Genomic DNA, 15,007 nt, shown 5'->3' on the forward strand with positions numbered 1-15,007 from the left:
AAGTGTTGCAACAGTGTACTTCACATCCAGTTCAATGGCTTTCCAAAAAATACAGGCCCCTGTTCTGCAAGTAGGTCAGCAAAAGTGGGCCTCGTGCAGGCCCTGAGCCTGTGACTTCAGAGAGCCTCCATACTGATAGCAACGTGCAATGATACGAATTAACTGTGGAGCTGTGAGTATAAATCCAGTCGTACAGAAAGAACACCGATAGCTAGGCCTAGGAATCCCCTGAATATTTTAATTAGAGTATTTCTTTTTTTCTTCCTTCGCAACTCCCAGCTAAATACTTGACCTCTGAAGGAGCAACCTGAAAATTAAATATGGCACCTTAAAGCCCACCTCAATGCTTCTGCTTGTCTCCATGAGAGGAGACTCGTTTACGGATGAAAGGAATCATTTCCCAAGGCCATACATACAGTATACAAACAATGCCCCACACCGAGTGGGCCGGCACACATTATCGGGGCCACGGCCAACACTCAAAAACCCAACAACTCATCTTCCTGGCAAAACACTGGGTTTGTCTCGAAGACAATAAGAGAGACTGCACCTCAGACAGGGGAGAGGGTGGTATTTTCTAAATTAAAACGCAGCACGGAGCCCTGAGCCGTAAGTTCGCGGAGGAACAGCGGAGCAAACTGGAGGAAGAAGACACAAAAAGCCACCACCGCTTTCCGCGCATCCAAATCGGCTCGCTGGAAGCCGGGCCTAGAGGAGTGGCCTACACGTTAATCATGTTTACAGCGGGCGTGAATGAGCCGGGGCTGGCGTTTTTCATTGAGGCTGTCGGAAAAGCGCCTCGCCGGGGCCTGACTGCCAGGCGTCGCCCGGGCCTACGCGGCTTCAATCACTCCACCTCAGTAATGGCGTACGGTGCGGAGGGAAGCGAGCGGCAGGGGTGCAGCGCCGCGGGGAGCCGCCGGGCCCCGCTCGCCCGGGGGAGGCCGGGAGGGGCTCCCGAGGGCGGCGGGGCGGGGAGCGCTTCCCCCCGCCGGCAGCCGGCGAGAGAGAGGATGAGGAGCCGTCAGCCATTTTCCCTCGCCCTCCAAAACACCGCCCGCCGCCCGTTATCTCCCCCCCGCGCCGCTCGCCCCCGCCGAGCTCCGTCCCCGGGAGTGGGGGGGAGGGGGGAGAGCGCCCCGTTGGAGCCCGCAGCCCTTCGCCTCGGCCTCGCAGCCTCGGCCTCCTCAGCCCCGCCCGGGCCCGGCGCTCCGCCACTCACCCCCGTACGGCGTCCCCTCGTCCCGCGGCCCGGAGCGCTGCCGGCTGCTGCCGAAGGAGCGCGGCCGGGGGCTGCCTCATGCCCGGCACGGTCTCATGGCAGGCCCCGCGCTCCGGGCGTGCGGCCGGCCGGCTGAGGGGGCGGCTCCGCTTCCCCCGCTCCCCGGGCGCTGCGACGGGCGGAAGGGAAGGAGGAAGGACGAAGAGCGAAGCCTCCGCCGCCGCCCGCGCTTCGGATCCCGGCACCCGGCCGCTCCGCTCTCCGCACCGCCGAGGCGTTTTTCCTGCGTCACCAGCTCCTGCCCGGCGGCGGCCCTGCGCTCCGGCTCCGGCTGGGGCTTGGCTGGGGCCTGCGCGCTCCGCCCCGTCCGGGCAGCGGGCGCTCGAGGGGGAGGGGGTGCACACGCAGCCGGGGCCTGCGGCCTGCGGGGCTGGGCTGCGCGCGGGGGCAGGGAGGGAGGAAGGCAGGAGGAAGGAAGGCGGCGGCGGAGGGGCCGGGCCGGGCGGCGGAGCGCTGCGCGCTGACGGCTCCGTACACGGGGGAGGGGGATGAGAGGGGGAGGGCGCGAGGCGAGACGCGGCGGCGGCGCCCGAGTCTCGCGGGGCCCCGGCCAAGATGGCGGCGCTGGGCCCGGCCTAAGCGCGGCTCCGAGGGCTCCGCCGTACCGCCCCCGCGCCCCGCGCCTGTCAGTCACACCGCCCGCCTCCGGCCCTGCGCGCTGGCGGTTTCACGTCCGTTGGGCTCGAGCGGTCTCCATTGTGACCGGCGGGCGGACCGCGAGAGACCCGGATGATGACGTCACGCGGCCTCTCGCTCGCTCGCCGGCTCTCGCTTCCCTTGCCTGCCGCCGCCGCTGCCGCTCCGCCGGGGCGGCGCCTCACTCGGAGCCGGCGGAGCGGCCAAGGGACGGCGGCACGAAGCGTGGGGGGCTCCCGGCTGCCCGGAGGGAGCGAGGTGTGCGTAGGCCTCTGTAGGCCGCAGGGCCGGCACCTGGAGAGGGGGTGCGAGAGCTGTGAGAAAGGCCGAGCTTTGCGCTCGTGGCTCCGTCAGCGCGGCGGGCCGTTAGAAGCGCGGTGCTTTATGTAGCCTTTAGGGAGACAGAACCTTTAAACGTAAGGAGTGACGCCTTGAGACAGGTCAGAAGTTAAGCATTACTGTTATCCGCTCTCAGAGTACCTGGAGCCGTGCTTGGTTTTATCTGACATTTTTTGTCATCCGTACTGAAAGGTCAAAGTCTCGCTTTAACAACGTCATCCAAGAATTTCAGAGCAGGAAGTGGAGAATCCCGTCTCCAGCTGCAAACGCAGGAGGAATTTAGGTCGCCGGGTTGGAATTTGCTCAGAGGCTTGGTAACAGCCTTCGCTCTGTGTGCAGTGTTTATCTGCTGGACCTCACCGTGGCAAAGACCAAGATATGGCTGGTCACGGTTATAGAATCGTATCATAGAATCACAGAATGGCCCGGGTTGAAAAGGACCGTAATGATGATCTAGTTTCAGGCCCCCTGCCATGGGCAGGGTTGCCATCCACTAGAACAGGCTGCTCAGAACCACATCCAGCCTGGCCTTGAATGCCTCCAGGGATGGGGAGGGAGTGTCTTCTGTAAAAAGCCAGAGCTCAAAGTTAGCATTGGTACGTCCTGTTATTTCCTCTTTTAACAAAGTTAGGGTTAGCTGGGTTTTGCTAATCGCTGGGATTGTTTGGGAAGGAAACCTGACATACGTCTTTGCATTAACCCCTCAGACAAAAGGATGCAGCTCCTTCATTGCTGTCCAAAAGGAAGTTTGCTTGCTGAGAGAGGGGTTGTGTGTGCATTTTACTCGCCAACAATAAAGACAAGCCACAACTGGTGAAAATCCGTGTCAGTGGAAGCCTTTTGTGTTCAGTTTAGAAATATGTGTAATCACAGAAATAGCAGCCTTTTCATCTCTGTGACTCTCATGCCTACGAGTGTATTATTGTGGCCTCCTTGCTCCTTTTCTTTGCTCCTTGCTAATTACTTCGGGCTTTCCTTCCTATTTCCAATTTATCCATTGTGCTCTCCCGGGAAATGCTTAAAATTATTGCACCTGTAATACATGTAATGTTCCTTTCCTCAGTGCTGTCCCTAGAGCTCCTGAGTGGTGACTGACAGAGGCATGGCTGCACCCCCAGCAATTTCAGTTGTACGTTGTTTGACAATTCTGAGCCCTTAAAGAATAAATTGCTGTAGTTACAGATGCTCCTTTCTTTTTACTGCTTTAAGTAGCTCCCTTTTAGTGACACACCAAATACTATGTGCCTTCTCACTGTTATGGCCTTTTTGGCAGAGCCAAATAATGACACATCAGTGGAGTTTTATAACGTGGGCAATTGTCCACTAAGAAATTGACTGTCGGTTCACATAAAACTCAATGAAAAGAACAGAAGCAATACCGGTGCAACTTGTAGCGAGTACTCCGTCTCAAGAGGTTCTTTCAGCCAAGAGGAGTGGAAGCTTTGTTTAATTGAAACCTCAGGTTTGGATCGGAGAACTAATTGCTCCTCAGCTTCCTGGGACCTTGGTGGTATTTTTCTTCTTTTAGATTCCACTTTCTGTACAATTTGCAGAATCTGCAGTACTTAGTATAATGAGACAGAAATGTTGTGTTTGGTGGGGGGAACAAAACCGTGCTATTACTTCATGTTTATTCTCTTACTTTTATATTTGACCTCCATTCTGTTGTAAAATTATATTCTGAAGTATGTTGACAGAGCAGTATTTGCTTGTAGCCGTGCTAATCAAAGGTCATGGATAGGCTGAAGTAGGCAGCTATTTATGGCACCAAATAAAAGAAGATATTGGGACAGCAATGGCACTTTGTGGCTGCTAAGCGAGCACACAGTGCTCCTGGCTTCTGGCTCGCAAACCAAAATGCCCACCCAGCACTGCTCACACCACTCCAAAGGGATCACCTCAGCTCAGCTTGTGTGACACTGTTGGGTCTCTGGAATGTATTCTCCTTTTTTTTTTTTTCCCTCCTGGTGCTGCAAATGTATGTTACCATTTTATCTCTGCAGAGCAACTATGGAAACAAAAAGATACGCGTGAGAGGAAACTGCTGATTAAAGAGTATCCATGGCACGAAGGCAGAAGTCAGTAGGCACACGCTAAACTCCCCAATTGTTCTCTGATAGGTGTCCACGCAGAGAACTATGACAGAAAAATGTATTCTTTGGTAGTCATTCTGCTTGCTTTCCCTCTGTGCACAACCTCTGCTATGATTGGAAATACTTTTGTAACATTCTTAGGGAAAATGTGGGGAATTGTTTCCCTGTAGGCTTTCCAGCTCTGCCATTGCAGCCAGCCTTATCAAATAAAAAGTGAAACTAGTCACAAGGAAGCTGATGGCGTTAATCATTAGCTAAGCCAAAGAAATTAAAAAGAAAGCAGAGAAGGAATGAGTCAGAATTTAGAAAATCTCCGTGCTAATAGTTGTGTTTGTTCCCAGTTCTTAAACTCTAATTAACGCTGCGCTGCTTCACAGACAAAACACACAGAATTGCTCAAGTACATCTTATGCTAGGGGCATAAAAGAACAGTGACATGTAAGAGAAAGCAGATACTGACCACAGAACAATAAAGTATCTTTTATTTCTTCTGGTTCAGCTCCCCTAAGCACTGCACTGTGTGCTATCTACTGAACTTCAGAAAACAGCATAGGCAGTGCAGCATACAAGGAAATAAAATACTGCTTGAAAACCAAACAACAACTTCTAGGATGCTAAGATTTGTTTAAAGGATCACATCAAGGATCAATCTTGCAATATTCTCAGTAATTTTTGTCCCAACCCAACAAATCACTTAAGAAGAGGAGTAGCACTGTTGGTTATGTAATTTTTTACTGACTTATTTAAGCCTGCATGCAAGTGCAGGTAAGGAAAATAATGACTCACTCTTGCCCAAGTCTTTGCTTTAGGCAGCATGTATATTGTACATTCAGTATTTGTGGCAATAATGATGTGCAGCTATATGCCTTGCACATACAAATTAACATTCAAAATTAGGGAAAAAAGAAAATTCTTATAGAAGTAATGTATCAAGAGGCTGTAAAAACTGTTCTGGAGTTACACTATATCTCTATTCTTTTACAGATAAAGGTCAATGTTGGATATTTCCTCTTAGTTTCTACGGAGAGGACTGCTGCAATTACTGTTCCTAACATCAATATACAACTTCATACTCATGATGGTAAAAGAACACACACTTAGGTAAAAATCATAGACTTTTGGTAAGAAAAAGATTTGGTAAGGAGCCTTGGTCTCTTAAGCTGAAGAAAGGATGGTGCTCATTATGAATGGTCCTTATGATAAGAAAAATATGGTGCGATAATTTCTTCTCCAAGAGAGTGTCACAGGCTGCCCAGGGAGGTGGTGCAGTCCCCATCCCTGGAGGTGTTCCAGAGCCGTGTGGATGTGGCACTGAGGGACATGGGCAGTGGGCATGGTGTGATGGGCTGCTGGACTCAGTGATCTTAAAGATATTTTCCAACCTCAATGATTCTATGGCTTATCATTTTCTATTCTTCTGCTACCCATTTCATTGTTAAAATGGGGGGTTAAATGAACAACATAGAAACTCTGCACATCAATGAAATGCTGAGAAGATAACACAGAGAGGAGTTGTGAAAATTTCTGATCCCAAAATGTGTCCTGTCCATCATTTGGAAAGGGAGCAGCAATTCAGCAGGCTTCATTTTTCCTGCTGAGTTGGTCCCTAGCCGAACTGACCTCGGATAAACCATGTGGTGTCCATGTGAAAAGTATCAGTCTCATAGGATTTGGACAGAGTTCAGCAAACTGATTTGACAACCATATGGTCCTCCTTATCCACAAGAACCTTGAAGAAGTCTGACTTCCTTCCAGCCTGTTGAGTAGAGTAAGGGAAGATGGGAACCATTCTTTAAACTTGCCAACGTTATTCCCAAATTTGCTGGATGAGAACACCATCAACAAACCACCAAAAAGTTTGTGGATTCACAAAGTGCTGCAGTTTCCTCACTTTTTTGGAATGTGTCTCTGCACACTGTCATTGCAGCAGTATGAACTTGAGGGAGGCTGCTGTTCACAAAATTACATCCTGGGCATATTATATCACATTCATTTTCTGTTCTATAAGGCTTCTAAGAACAAGGGTTGCCACACTAGCAGCAGGACTGAAAGAGCTTTTTTTCCTATATTAGCATCATACAGCATTCCTGCCCCAAGCTCCTTCCAGCTTTTAGTTACATTCTTACCATGCTAAAGAGCCTGCTTGAGGTTAAATATGCTGGGCTGGCCAGGATCTTCATGGTCTCATAGCATGCAGGGTATATATAGTAGCCAAATCCTACTTGCTTTCCATTGTATTTCTCTCTTTCCTTGCTAACAGTCTTTAAAAAAGTAGAAATAAAAGAAAATTGTAGGGATTAACTTCTCTTTGAAAGATCTTGTCCCACATTCAGAGTTTACTGAAATTGTCTGAAAGGCTCAAGGGAAACTGATAGGCAGGAGGACAGAGAGACAATAGGAACACATGAAAACAATGTCATTAAGAAATCATTAAGAGTTTCAAGACAGGCCAGTCCAATAGGAGGAAGGCTACTACCCCAGGTATGGAAGGTAAAGAATGAAAACAAAGCAGAGGTGCGATCTATACAAGAGACAGGCAACTGAAAAAGATTGTTAAATAGTAACCCACAACATTTGAAACAAACAAACACTATTTGAACCAAAATACAGCTCCATTTCACATCTTGTATCAATAGCTTTAGCCAAGCTTTATAAAACAGCTTGTCAGCAAAGCTTACATCTGAAAATATGTACATGCAGGAAGTCTGTAATATAATAAAGCCAGTTATCTTTTCCTTTCTTGGAATTCAAGGAGGTTTTGTTTTTGGCTGTTTTTCAGTTCAAAGAGGAATTTAACAGTGCAGCATGCAGAGCAGTAGGAGTTTGGAACCTTCTCTTACATGTTTGTTCTTCCACTCTTTTCTTCTTTGTCAGAAGTTTTTCTGGACTATCTTATTGTCCGTTATTTACAGAAATAATTACCACTGCATACCACTACTACTACTAGTAATCATCACCATCCCTAAAACATCAGGATTTGTCTTTACACAAAACAGTAGCAGTAAGGGAAACTTCAGTTCACGATGATGATTTGTGAAGACTGCAATTGTTTGGATATTCCATTATTTCACTGTGCAGGTCATTTCATAACATAACACAGATTTTACAACAATTTATACCAGATTGTATTTAGAGTAGCTCTATAGCAATTCTGAGAGATTACATGCCTCTAGAAAGTGTGATAAATATGAAGTGGCTCCTCCTAGAATTTCTGTACTAATAGTGTTTATAACCCAGGAGATGAATGGTAGCAACAGCATTATTTAAGCAATATCATTGTCCTTGTAGCCAGAACAGTATAAGGCTGTAAGCAAGCCAAAACTTGTAAGGAGAGGTAGTACTTTTTATCGGAGCTGAAAATGGGCTTGTATGCATCAAAGATCGTCTGTTTTTACTGGAGATATCACTTGTTCTGTTGAAACAAAACATAAGTAGATCCTTTGTCATCCATAGGCAGTCTGCTTTTTCTCAGGGCACTAATCCTTCTCCATTTATTTTTTAGCATTTTAGTTTGAGAAAGTGAATATAATGCAAGATCTCTACATATTGATATAACCTCAAGGAGAGACCAGAAGTTTATGCTGTAGGCAATAATTCATTTCTGTATTTTGCCTTTTTGAATATCAAGCATAACACTGTGAAAGTCCAATTGATTGATTTATCACTACTTCCATCTTTCGCACTGCCATCAATTTCAAATGAGACCAAATGGATAAATCTGATCTGTAAAGTGAAAAATAATACAAAGATGGTAATAATACAAGAAGGATGATGGTAAATATCCAAAATGCTATCTATAGGAAAAACTCACCAGTATAGATGCCTTCAGTCTGGCTGGAAAATGCTGAGGCAATCTCCACAGAGGAGCAATCTCAAAGAGATGCTGCCTTAGTGGTGGTCAGTCCTTAAATGAGGTCTAGAGGAGGTGGAGTCAAGCTCCACCCCTTCCAGGAGCACAGCTAAATTACCTTCAGCTGTGCTCCCACAGCTGACCCAACACTTGCCTCAGCTGATTAATCAGAGGTTCAGGCTGTGATTACCAGTTTCCCATACACGGATCCCAACAAGTTATTATTCTATTGGAAATCTTAACTACTAGAGTTCTACTTTGAACTTACTACTGTTGACTCCATAAGTTAAAATGAGGGTCAGATTTCTGGCTCTTTTTACTTGTTTGCCTTTTCCTGTGTTTGCATGGTTGCATGCAAGTGTAATACTGCATCTTTAAGGATCACAGATTAAAATCCCTAAGAACCAAAGGCTCCTTATGGTTCATCATTAATAGACCAAACAAAAAATGAACAACAAAAACAACAAAGTATTTTTAGCTTCCTGGAGACAAAGTAGTTACTTGTTTGTTTTCTGAAATGACAGAAAATTCTTAAATCATTCAGGCTTTTGTGTTTGTTTGTTTTTTTTTTCCCATGCTAATTAACATTTCTAGTAGATGAACTATGAGAAGCCCTCAGCTCAGTAGTCTCCTTTCTGACTACACAGCATTGCAAAAGACCAATTCCTTGCTCTTCTTGGGTGAAAAGCCTGACTGATGTGCATAGGTTAATGCCATCAGTAGTATTCATTTCGCCGAGCAATGGCAGACTTCAAAGTTTTTCTTGAACCTTACCTCAAGGAATGTTAGTAGTATCAAAAACACATGGCTGAAAGACTGCAGCTGATTGCTGTTTAGTACAGATCTAACCCCTACGTAATATTCAAAACCATTCATAAGACTCTCTCTATATTTCAAAGGAAAATTAGGCTCTTAGCGTGTTGACCAGTAGTTTACACAGGGGAAAGATAAACATCCCCTGAGCATGACCCACTTCACTCCATTACCCTCCACTACTGTGGCAAGAGCGTAAATGCAGCCTTCAGGATGCAATCATTTGGTGGTATGAAATTTGGGTCCTCAGAAGGTAGGATGTGTGGACATAATTGAGTTTTGTAGCAGTGAGCGAGATGACCATGGAGTGAGCTAGCAAGCCAATGCCTGGTGTCAGGGCTGGAGGAAGCCAGGAATTCACATTTCCCTTAGCCAGCAAGCAGACAGCAATTGTATTACAAACTGCTCAGTCCAGAAAAAGAGAAGTACACTGTCCTGAGCTTTCTGAAGTGTTCAGCAGATATAATGAGTAATTCATATTGTGGGGTTGATGACAGCCACTTATCTGTGGTAGCAGACATGGATGAGGTGCCACCGCAGCTATTGGGAGAGAAAGATAGGGTGAGAAAATAGATGTGATACTGGGACGTCGAGCAGAAACAATTATTTCCAGAGTACAGTCTCTTTAGCTTATCCTAAACAACGGGACACACTGTCCAAATATTACCTACGCAGTAGTTGAGAATACTCATCCTAGTAGCAAACAGCTATTTGATACATTCAGGTTTATGCCCTTCATTCAGTGCCAGTGGACATTTCTGTGATTTGGAGCTTGGTCTGCTGTTCTGGAAATGCCTGATCTTCCCACTGAGTGCCTGTTCTGCGCATGAAGATGGCCACTCTCTGACTTCAGTCAAGCATTATTCCTTGTTTCAAAGACTTAATTCATTGCACCAGGGAGTAGAAATTACAAAATGACTCTTGTTTATGTGCAGTTTGAACATTGGGGTCCAAGCTGTGAATGGAGCTACGTATAAATTGATTCTTTAGTGTATATATGTGCTTTTAAATAAATGAACAATATGTAGACTAAACGCAGGGAACATGGGGCTCATCGTGATGCAAACATTTTCAGGTGTAACATCTTGGAGTTGCCTTAAGGCTGCTAAATTTGGATGCTGATGGTGATTAGAAGAATTTGAATGTAAGACGCAGCTCAGTCTCATACTTGTGAAGAAATCATCGAGATTTTACTTCCCTCCCCACCTCCAAAATGTGGCTGATACTTCCACTTACTTTTGATGGTGGGTCAAAGGCCATCCTTCAAAACTATTTGTTCTCATCGGTAAAACTCAGAATCAAGTATCTTAAGTCACATTAACAAATATTGTGAGAAGTACCTAATTAACTCAAATCCATTGCAAATTTGGTTAGGGGGGGAGGAGGGAGAGGCAAGGAGGGGGGTGTGTGTGTGTGAATTCTCTTAAACTCTATTTCTCAAAGGAATATTGTTTTCTAACCATATAGTCTCCAATTGAATGGCAAAAAATGTCATTCAGAAATTGAAGGTTACTGCTAAAACTTTCTTGAAGTTAGATTGGAACACATTTAGAGACTGCAGGTTATATTATACAGAGAAACAGGAATGGGTGTTAACTGTGATGAAGAGAGTTTATAAAACATTACAAATATCTCCCTGCTAAGTCTCTGTTTTCTGAGCTGTGGAGAATGGGGAGCCCATAGTTCCCAGGCTCATCTTCAGATTTCTTCCAAGGATTGGGATAGAAGGATTAAGATGGAAGGACTGACAAACAGGTGTTTCTCTCTCTGTGTTATTTTGTGTGAATTCTTTCTGGGACCCAAGGTTATTGTTTTCTTTAATTGCTATCACTCACTGGGTGAAGTATGTTACATTCCTGGATGTGTAGGGATGGGATCCAGGGACACCAGTGATTCCTTTGGAGATGGTATTTCCTCTGCAACTGTAATGGATGAAAGCTGCGGAGTTGTATATTCTTTGATTAGTTGCTGCCTAGGTCTAATTGGTATACTGTAGGCTGTAAGGAGCTTGCTTCCATCCCATACTTGGTGAGATTGGTTTGAAGACTGGGATGGATGTCTCTGTGAAGACTCCTTTCATACTAAAATCTCCTCCTGTACAGGACTCCTTACTGATTTTTCTTTTATTTTTTTCCTCCATAGATTCCAAGGCATATACAAACATTGTTAATGTTTTATGCCACATTAGGAATGCTTTTCAACATAAAAAATGATCTAAACTACCCTAAAAATGTGAGCACAGACTGTGAGAATAAAATTCAAGCAATTGTTAAAATAAGGAAAATAGCATCCTGGATTCATTAATTGCCCCCCAGATTGGCTGCTGTGTGTGCTGTTGTTTCTCATCCTTAGCTTAAAATGTAATACAGGGAAGGGAAGGGAAGGGAAGGGAAGGGAAGGGAAGGGAAGGGAAGGGAAGGGAAGGGAAGGGAAGGGAAGGGAAGGGAAGGGAAGGGAAGAGAAAGGGAAAGGGAAAGGAAAAAGGAAAAAGGAAAAAGGAAAAAGGAAAAAGAATAATGTGTTCATGTGTTAACAAGAAAGATACCTTCTCATGAACTAAGAATTTAGATTTAAGTTTCTAAGAGTCTCACAGCTAAGATCATCCATACTGTATAGCCTGTGGGAAGATTACTCAGGCTGTGAACACATCATGTCACTGGTCTGGTCATATTTCTCTATCTTATCTGTGAAGAGCTGGCCTGGCTAACAAGCTCTTGCAGGAAGTGGAATGCAGTACAGAGATGCCAGAGTGACTTTTTGGTCTGCAGCAGCACTGCTACTGGGTTCTTACATTCATTGTGTATCTCAGGCCTGGGTTGTTCTATGTAATGGAGAGCTGATGGTGTAAGGAGTATACCATGTGGATACTGCTGGTGGTATTTTTCTCTATTTTATTATTACATGACGAGTGTTGAATGATTTCTACGCTGTTTTAATCTAACGTGATTTAAGGGAGTGATCAAAATAAAGTGACAGCGTTGCTTTACAGGAGCTTGCTTATGGCAATGACTTTTGCCCAATGTGCGTAAATGAGGGTGGACAACTTCAGGCTTCTATTTCTTGCACCCCGTTTCTTAGAATTTACATCTTTTAAAATAAAATACTAACGTGCAGATCTAGAATTATGTTTTATTTTCAACCTTATTTAGAGGTTGTACTGAATCATTGCAGTAAATATTGCCTTATGTGACTGTGTCCTGAGATAAAATTAGAAAAAACACTCTGGCTAAAAAAACCAACATCAGACGTATTTAAAAGAGAAATTTAAAAGCTTAATAGTGCTTGGATTAATGGTTAAGAATGATTGCTTCCTAGTGCTTTACTAATGTATATATTTTGTAATTCTGCGGGTAGGTTGGATGTTTGGAAGTCTTTAAGAAGCTGGGCGCTGACGCGTTGACCGAGTTAAGCCACAGGCTCCTCAGGTGGCCTTTCCAGTTCTTCCCTTCTGTCATGGCCTGCAGGTGTGACTTCACTTTGGCTAAAATCTTGTGGGGGAAGGTTTGGGTTCTAAGTTAGAATCACACTGCCCATTACACTTACTATCCAAAACCACAGCACAGCTGGGAACGCTGCACAAAAGCAGGAAAAGATCTCTGTAGATTTAGTTTTAAAGGAATTACTTTTCATCCACTGATACATGGCACAAGTATTTTAAATTTTGGTAAATGAGCATTTAAATACACTATTTGGTTTTGTTGCAGTAATTTTATTGGTGATATTTTACATTCTCTACAATAAGCAATACAAATATGATATTTTTTTGCAGATGAAGAGGCTCTTCTAGAATAACAGCCTTTAACATATGTGAGAAATTGGGTGACAAATTTAGAACCAACTATTCTTAATCCCTGTATTTAGTGAACTCCAACAAGTGTGTTTGTTTTTAATCTTCTCTTGTCTGCTTACAAAGGACTTGTCAAAAATTCTAGGTAACTGCCCTTCAAGTGGAAAGAATAGCTGCCCTCTGGTCCCTCATGGGGAGGGTGGAGAAATACAAAGAACCTCAGAATTGGTTTAGTTCCTTCAGCAGCTGAATGAGGATTTGTAATAGAAATGTGAACGCATGCTACAGCTCTCAGTGAAAAGCTGCCCTGATATCACAGTGTTTGCAATCCAAAACCCAGCTTTCCCCGGCAGCCCCCTGCACTTTATGAAGACTTTTGATATATAAAAAAAATCTGGTGTAGCTCTGGATAATGCTTCACAAATATTTTAAAATTATAAACCCTTGTAAACAGGAATTAAATGCGTGTGCTGGAAGCTTTCTTTTCTGTCTGTGACACAGAGTATGGGCAGAGGCTGTCTGAAGTGAGCTACGGACTGCTAGCCATGCCCATGACAAGCTGCAGGCAGCTGTGCACCTGGCTGCCCTGACTCCTGTCAACTTCCTTGTGTGCTCCGGTACTGCTGGTGATAGGGACCATTGTAAAAGCATATGGTAACAATTACTGCCAGTGCCAAATTCTTCAGCATGAGCAGTAACAACTTCTGAATGTCATTGTTACCCAGAAGAGGTAATCACTACCTGGGAGAACCTGGAAGTTGAGGTTTGTACTTCTAAACATGTTTCAGCCACTGGATTCAGGTGCAAGCCACGGAGCTGGAAATCAGCCTTGCTCACATGTAGTGTTGTGAACCCCAGCATCACTTCCCACTGTAAGGTTTTCCATCACATAGTTCTCTGGTTATGCTGGCTTCTTTTCTCTCTTATGCTTTTATTCTCTGACCTTTAATGACACAATTGCATCTCCCGTGCCATTCATCATAACTTTATCTCCCTTTCTCTCCTCTGCCCCATCCCTTGTGCGTCCACCACATGTGGTTCACTGGGCAGGAGGATCTCTTTTCTCTGCAGTTTCCCTTTCTTCATTCCAGCTGCTCTGCACCTTTAGTTTTCCTTGTCCTCTTGGCCCCTGTTGCTGAGAGAGGGACTCCGCTGAAAAGATCTGCCTGTTTGAATGGAGAAAGGATAATGGCTGTTCTGACTTTGGTGATAGAGCGTGCTTTAGGAATGCTATATTCTTAGGAATAAAGCATTTAAAACACACGGTATATAGTCAGGAGTGCATCTAACCACATTATCTTCCCATATCTTGTTTTCTGTCCCAACAGTTTGAATTGAGTGAAATTCCCATTTATCCATGCTTTGTGCTCCTGTGTGCACTTTGCCTGGTCTAGCTGCAGTCTCCCCTGGGCATACACATGTACAGCAAGAAGTTGTGGAAGCATAACCCAGCTTCCTGCTGTCCACCCTAGGGAGAAGAAAGGCAAAGATGTAACCAGGGTGACTGCTTGGGAGATTCTCTGAGTTCCCAGCCTAGCTCCTGTCTGCTTCTCTGCTCCAAGGACTGTCTAGCTGTCTTCTTGTTTCTTTCTCCCTACCCTGTTGCATCACCTCAAAGTCTCTGGTTCCTCTTTTGTGTGCCAAGGAGCATGTCTTCTGCAGCACTCTCACTTTCTCTTCCGTTGCCCTGAGCACATACAGGTCCCTTCACAGTTCTTGTCCTACCAAGGCAGTGCATTAGTTGCTTCCTCTCTTTCATGATGTTCTTAACACAGCAATGAAACTCTCTCCATCCTTGTGCAGTTTCTTACTTTCAGTATAGCCGTCCTTGTTTCTGAGATTAGCTATGCAAAAACTATGGGGGTAAATTTAGTAAGAAGACATCTGTAAACATTATGCATTCTATACCATGATTTCTTTTAAAGCGTCCAGTGAAGTTAGCTCCCCATATCACAGTTTGGACAGTATTCAGAAAGGCTTTAATTTTAAGAAATGGATTATTTCCTGGATTATTTTACAGACGTGGCACTAAAGCAAAAAATTCTGAGAAACCTCTGCAAGTACAGGAAGAAGCATGCAATGCCACTCTGATACCCCAATGGGATTTTTCAGAGCCAGAAGAAAGCGTGACAGATCAGTGAGGGGAAGGGTCAGCCAGTTGCAGGGGAGAAAATGCTGAGTTTGCCCTCCTGGCTACCTTCACAGAC

At 45.0% G+C, this 15,007-nt stretch overlaps 1 protein-coding gene across 1 annotated transcript in view; it reads right to left on the reverse strand.

The window, feature by feature from the left end:
* USP9X (ubiquitin specific peptidase 9 X-linked) overlaps positions 1–1,359 on the reverse strand; it is a 94,565-nt gene extending 93,206 nt beyond the window's left edge. The window contains exon 1 of the mRNA XM_072327135.1: positions 1,223–1,359. The gene's annotated coding sequence lies outside the window, so the exon portion shown is untranslated. The remainder of the gene's footprint in view (positions 1–1,222) is intronic.
* Between the last annotated feature and the right edge of the window lie 13,648 nt (positions 1,360–15,007).

The sequence above is a fragment of the Excalfactoria chinensis genome, chromosome 1 (genome assembly GCF_039878825.1).
Source record: "Excalfactoria chinensis isolate bCotChi1 chromosome 1, bCotChi1.hap2, whole genome shotgun sequence".
NCBI lineage: Eukaryota > Metazoa > Chordata > Aves > Galliformes > Phasianidae > Excalfactoria > Excalfactoria chinensis.